The sequence below is a fragment of the Ambystoma mexicanum genome, chromosome 1q (assembly GCF_040938575.1).
Source record: "Ambystoma mexicanum isolate Mex_15411 chromosome 1q, UKY_AmexF1_1, whole genome shotgun sequence".
Taxonomy (NCBI): Eukaryota; Metazoa; Chordata; class Amphibia; order Caudata; family Ambystomatidae; genus Ambystoma; species Ambystoma mexicanum.
This window is the reverse complement of record NC_090922.1, coordinates 1,367,701,887-1,367,709,154: the sequence shown is the minus strand read 5'-3', so window position 1 is coordinate 1,367,709,154 and position 7,268 is coordinate 1,367,701,887.

The following is a 7,268-nucleotide window of genomic DNA, read 5'->3' as shown; positions in this document are numbered from 1 at the left end:
GGGAGACATCCACTGCCAGTCCTACACCTGAGGTGGACGGTGGCAGAAAGGTGACAAGGTATCTCGTCCTTGGGATTACCGCCCTGTTGCCAAGGACGAGATAGCTCGTCCTTGGCACTTAAGGGGTTAATGAAGGCGAAAACGTTAGAAGGCACTGAATGGCTAATTACCAAAATCACCAAAAGATGCCTTGGCACTGGGGGGAAAACCCATGGCAATTAAAAGGTTTTAAAGGGCCTCAATTCCTGTCCCGTCCCTTCTGACAACATGTTTCTATTAAGTCTTATTCAAACATCAAATACTTGAAAGTGCAAGAATGGAAACAAGAAACCCATCAGGGTGTGCACCTAGAGAAGAGTGCAGAATTCCGACTAGACACGAGCAAGGTAATGCTCAGCCACAGAAAGAAGAAAAACTGCCTACTAGAATTGAAGCTTGCTGCAGACACACTTTGGATGCTACAAAGAAATGTGATGGAAAGAGAGGATCCCGCATGGAGAGATCTCTCTATACGGCAGAAAAGAGAAACGTGCATAGCTGCCAAGCAACACCAGCAAGCCTGTGCAGCAGAGCACACATACCCAAGACCACCACGGACCAAAAGGGGAGCAATACCCACCCTCCACCACAGAACCTACCTTGAAGAAACACGAGACAGGGTTCCAGAAAAGGAATATGAACACGTGTCGTCCCGGGCCAAAATTGCCATTGAACATTGAGCATGCTCGAAGGAATAACTGACCAGGGCTTAGCCAGGTACTTATGAGTTTTCACTTTAAATACACACCCTGTATGGGGAAGATAGGGCCAGATTGGCCAGGGAGAGATATCCAGTAGGAAGTGGGGGGTATTTAGGTGAGATCATAGGTAGAGGGGGAGGAAAACAAGAGATCATGAAGGAGGGAAGAAGTGATCTACAGTGGAGGTTATTTCTGGAGCAGGTGAGGTATTGGCTGATGAGTGAAAGTGGTACTGAATTGTGAGTGCATGTTTGTGTGGTGAGTGGAGTTTAGAAAGATTATAGTAAGGGGTGGCTGTGAAGAAGATAGTACTGAGTGAAAGGGTGGTTTTTCAGTAGTAGTAGTTGGTGGGAGGGAGTAGCAGTGTGGAGAAGGCAGAAGAAGTGTGGAGAAGGGAGTAGTAGTGTAAGGAGAAGTAACATCAAAAAGTCGAGGCAAGTCCTGGGAGGAGTGAGAACATTAAAGGGAAAGGAAATTCGTGGGAAGAGTGAGGTGAAGTGGGCAGAACATGGAAATGTGAGAGTGCGCTTTTTAGAGTGGGATACTGAATCAAATAGTATATTTGCATGGTACTCTTGCCAAATCCTGGGAGAACACTAAGCACTAAGTTGTGCAGTGAATGTCAGGAAGTCCCTGTGGGCATTTAACAAGGTAGGCTGTTCTGTCTTTAGCTCCTCGCCACTAGCAGAAAATAGAATTGGGCAGTAGGGGGCCACCTTTCTGCATTAACCAGGGGTCAGTGATGCTTGGGTTAGGGTGGAGGTGCTACACCAGTCGAGAGGTAGAGTGATGGCCCTAAGGCCCACACAATCTTCCAAGCAATCCCTTGAACAGCCTCTGAGACTGGGGGTGATTCCTGTGATGTCTGTGACATCGTTTTCTTCATTGCAACCTAGCACTTTCCATGTGTGAAGAATGCCACGTTGAGTAGCTCTGGTTTTGCACGTGTAACAACATTGTGTAGATATGGTCCCTCTTTGTTTGATTTTTACAAGTTAAGTCTCTGTAGTAACGGCTGAGCTAATAGCAATGAGACCAAATGTAAATACAGACACCATGCGGCTGCTTTAAACATCAGGGGCACGAGACAGTGACCAAATTGTGTATCCACTTTTACATCAAATTACTTACATATAGTTGTTAACATTTGCTTCAAAATCAACGTGGTTCATGTTGTCCTGTATGTGTATTGGGAGTTGTATTTGTATGTTCCATTGTTTGCAAGTCAGTATTGCATATCGACATTGAGACTTGAAAACATAGTGATGTTTAGGCACAAGTGGTTGTTGAGACATCAATTATTAATGGTGTAACATTTATCTGATGTTTAATAGGTATTATTTGTGCAGATTAAAATGTGAATGAGAACAGATTCCTATCATTGTTTCAGACTTTATTTATGAAAACAGATACATTCTGAATCTCATACATTTTCAGATTCGTCTCATGTTACAAAACCCACTTATGTTGTTCTGCAAACACCCACATGTCACATGAATAGGGGGTACCCAATAGTTTCATATTATAGATAGTAGTTTCAGAAGAGGTACCATAGTATTTGTGTTTTGTATTTTCATTTATTGGTGGTGGCAGATTTTGTTTTAATTGTACAAATGACACAAAAGCATGATGGTCACATATGGGGTAGAGGAAGGGGCACCCTACGACCACCTCGGCAGTAGGAAGTGAGAACAGAGAGGAGTCTGGTTTAGGAGAGCAGGGAGGGGATTGGGATCAAGGAGCCCAAGAGCAGCATTGGGGAGGAAAGTCATTGCATCACAGTGATTGTAGAAGATATTTCTGGGAGTCATCTTGTAACAGAATCAGACGAGAGTGATGAGCGTGGTGTAGCCATTGTCCAGTCACCCTTTACTGAACTACATGGCTGAGGCCACATAGCCAGGCTCCAAAGACAGTCAAGGGCTTTCTCAAGGCCCTCCCAACACCACTTACGGTGCAGGCTCCAACAGTGCAAGAGATGATATGGTGCTCAGGCCCAGGTTGAGATCCTCCATGATGGAGGCTGGCTCCTTCCTGATAGTGGCTACAGACTAGGGCAGAGGGCTGTCGCAGTCTACTTTTCATGATAGCAGTGGAGGATTAGCTACAAGGTGTTCACAGCGCCAATCACACTGCAGGCTGCACAGACACTGGTGACCATGGGGCGCTCACTCTCCAGCTGGGAAGCTATGCATGGCCTTGCTGACCCTTTCTTCCTAGAGGTGTGTACAAAATTGGAAAGAGGGATGGTGCAGTCTAGATTACAAGATTGCAATTGTGGACACAGCCAAAAGGTCCCTTAGGCACCAATCACAGTACAAACTCCCATGGAACAAAAGATGATTGAATGCTTAGGCCCATGCTTAGAAGTTCCATATGGCCTGACCATGTACATGCACATGAGTAAACTGCAGGAGTGACAGCAAAATCAGTGGTTAGAGAGCTTGAGCAATTGAGAGGAGTGCATGGTGATATACTAGTTGTGTTGCAAGGTAGATAATTTAGTTCAAGATGCTTGCTCAGCAAATGATTGTAATGGATGCCTCAGTGGAAGTTTGTGGAGCACACATGAACCGCTAAACTACCCAGGGAAAAAGATCTGCGTGTTTTTAAACAAACTATAAAGTATATATATATATATATATATATATATATATATATATATATATATATATATATATATATATATGTTGGAACTGAGAGCTGTCCACCTTGCTCCTAAGGCATTCCTTGACCTCATAATGTCATCGTGGATAGTAATCCACACAGATCACGCCATATCGATATAGTACATGAAGAGTCAAGGAGGCATAAGGTGCATAACTCTCTATTAGGATGCACAGAACCTCTGGCACTGGATTTGAGAAATGGATGTCACAATCACGTCCATCGAATTCAGAATATTCAGGAAACCATTCTAAGAAGACCATGAATGTGTTCAAATATCTGTCTTTGAAAGATAGGCATTCCCAAAATTGGTATTATTTGCATCAGCAAAAACAGAACATTTTCAAATATCGCCTGCAGGTTCAAGAAAATAGGGTCTCAACTGAAAGCCCTGTTGATAAGGTGGGCAGTCCTTTTCTATATGATGTCCCACTGATTATATGGTTGCCTAAAGTCATAGGTAAACTGGGAACATGTAGGTTAAAGGCCTCACAGCTCAGGCTTGACCATTCAAATGGTGGTACTTGGACCAAAATCATCTAACCACAGTGCCACAGCGGTCTCTGCCATGCCGGCCTGATCAGCTATCTAGGATCAATCACAGTGTGGAGCACTGCAACCTGCAATCATCATACCTGGCAACATGCTCCTGAGCTCCTTCTGACCTGCAATATGGACATCTGAACCTGCCAGATGACTGCTTGCTGGAGCCTAAAGAAGCCAGGAGAACCTCCAAAAGTTCATCCCATGCCTTCAAGATTAATATTGGTTTTCCTGTGATGTTGAGTCTGGAGCACAGACCAGTTAAGCTATCAAGAATAGATGGCACTGCCCTACCACCTTATTTGGCAAAACCAGCCCTATCACATCCCTCCATTAATAATATGTGCCTGCCATTGTAGACTCCAGGGCAATTCCCTCCCAAGAATCATATGATTACTGTCAGTATAGATCTGTTTTAGGGACTTGAAAAGGTTTTCTCCCTTCAATCGGTATTCAATATTTGCTTAACCATGGTCATTCGACCTACTTTTGAGCCCACGCCTAAAATAGTTTGCAACCATGGTTTCTAGAAGGTGACGTAATGGAACGCTGTCCCTCCGGCGCGTAAGGTAAAAGAGATTCATGCCCACTGCATCCATCCACATTGAACATGCGCCCATCATTCCTTCAAAAAGTAATGTAAACAAGGAGATCTCTTTACCTGCATTGTTCTCCAGTCTTGAGGTTTTTAAACAATTTAGACTTTAAGAGAGTTCTAAGATATTGCATGGTTAAGACTAAAGACCTGGGGACGTTTAAGCAATGATCTCTTAAATATACGGTCATAACAAAGGACTTCGGATGCCCAAACAGTCATTTCTTCTTGTGTAGTCTCCTGTATACTTCTATGCTATTAGAAAGTACAGCAACCGTTTTCAAACAAAAGCACACATTACCAGCAAACACGAATTTACTGTGACTTCCATGACGAATATTACCCTCCCAGAGGTCTGCACGACATCCTCTTGGAAGTCTGCCTATTCATTCTTCACTCATTATTCCTCAGAGATCTATGTTAGAGAAGGGGTCTAACTGGAGAAAGGCCTCCTTGTCTATTTGGCATGTCCTTTCCCCCGGGTTTAGGAGTGTGTACCCACACCATTCAGGTCCCGATTCATGGATTTTTTTTGCACGGTTCAAAGTGACTTTGCACTGCTGAAAAGTGACTTTGCACTGCCAACACAAACCCTGATTCATAGAACTGTTCAAGATCTATTTTTGCAGTGCAAAGTCAGTGCAAAGTCATTTTTGCAGTACAAAATGACTTTGCACTGACTTTGCACTGCAAAAATACATTTTGCACAGTGCCATGAATCAGGGGTTGTGTCAGCAGTGCAAATAACTTTTCAGCAGTGCAAAGTCACTTTTCACCATGCAAATAATTCCATGAATCGGGCCCCTAATGTCTTGTGCCCTAGCCACATGTTCTGCAGTATCAGCAAACCGTTTCTTCCTACCCATTTCCTCTGCAGAGGCCAGTGATCAGAGTGAAGCTTTGACATATGTCGGCAGTGCAAAGTCACTTTTCAGCAGTGCAAAGTCACTTTGAACCGTGCAACAATTCCATCAATCAAGCCCTTTGTTTTGCCTTGTTAATTTCGTCATGTTGTGCTTTGATTTCTAATGCTTTGTTAATCATTCTATGACCTATGATGCCTTTTTCATATCTTGCTATGCCACGTTATGTTTTGCTGCATCTGGTTCCAAGGCTATCTGTGCACCTCACCAATGTGCCCTTTGAGATATTCACTGGCTAGACTACACACTAACATGCACACATTCGACATTGCAACATACAAGACACATACAAAAAACACTACAGACACATCAGTTGAACTGCCCTCCCAACAGACATAAACAAATAGAACACTACAGGCCTAATTTATGGAACAATTAGAGTGGTGCAATGTGACTTTGCACTACTAACAAACACGTTGAAATGGGCCTTATTCACAGAGCGGTGCAAAGTGTATTTTTGAGGAGCAAAGTCAATTTGCACCGCAAAAGTACACTTTGCACCGTGCTAAAATGGCCTAATTCACACAGAAAAGCACTATGTCTGGGCGGCGTAATGATTTTCTGTGAAAAAGGCTCATTCAGCGAAGTGCGCAGAGTACTTTTGCAGTGCGGCCTGGTTTAACTGGTATGTAGGCAGTGCAAAGTCACTTAGGATTGCTCTAAACGTTTCATGAATTAGGCTCATCAAGCTCTGCTCTTCAGGAAACACGCATGGGTCACTTAGGACATGCCACTCCTAGGTATATACCACCCCTGCAGTATGGAATATTCAAGCTACTAACCTGTAACATCCTGCTCCTCAAGCCCTGCTCTTCAGGGAATGCACATGGGTCCCTTAGGACATGCCACTCCTAGGTATATAAAACCCCTGCAGTATGGAATATTCAAGCTACTAACCTGTAACATCCTGCTCCTCAAGCCCTGCTCTTCAGGGAATGTGCATGGGTCCCTTAGGACATGCCACTCCTGGGTATATACCAACCCCTGCAGTATGAAATATCCAAGCTACTAACCTGAAACATCATGTTCCTCAAGCCCTGCTCTTCAGGGAATACGCATGGGCCACTTAGGACATGCCACTCTCAGGTATTTCCTACCCCTGCAATATGGAATATCCAAGCCACTAACCTGTAACTTCCTGTTCACCAAGCCTTGCTCTTCAGGGAATATGCATGGGTCACTTGGGTATATACCAACCCTGCAGTATGGAATATCTAAGCTACTAACGTGTAACTTCCTGTTCCTCAAGCCCTGCTCTTCAGGGAATACGCATGGGTCACTTGGGACTTGCCACTCCTGGGTATATACCAACCCTGCAGTATGGAATATCCAAGCTACTAATGTGTAACTTCCTGTTCCTCAAGCCCTGCTCTTCAGGGAATGCAGATGGGTCACTTAGGACATGCCACTCCTAGCTATATACCAACCCTGCAGTATGGGAAATGCAAGCTACTAACCTGTAACATGCTGTTCCTCATGCCCTGCTCTTCAGGGAATACGCATGGGTCACTTAGGTCATGCCACTCCTGGGTATATACCAACCCTGCAGTATGAAATATCCAAGCTACTAACCTGTAACATCCTGCTCCTCAAGCCCTGTTCTTCAGGGAATAAGCATGGTTCACTTAGGACATGCCACTCCTAGGGATATACCAGCCCTCCAGTATGGAATATCCAAGCTACTAGCCTGTAACATCCTGTTCCTCAAGCCCTGCTCTTCAGGGAATACGCATGGGTCACTTAGGGCATGCCACTACTGGGTATATACCACCCCTGCAGTATGGGAAATCCAAGCTACTA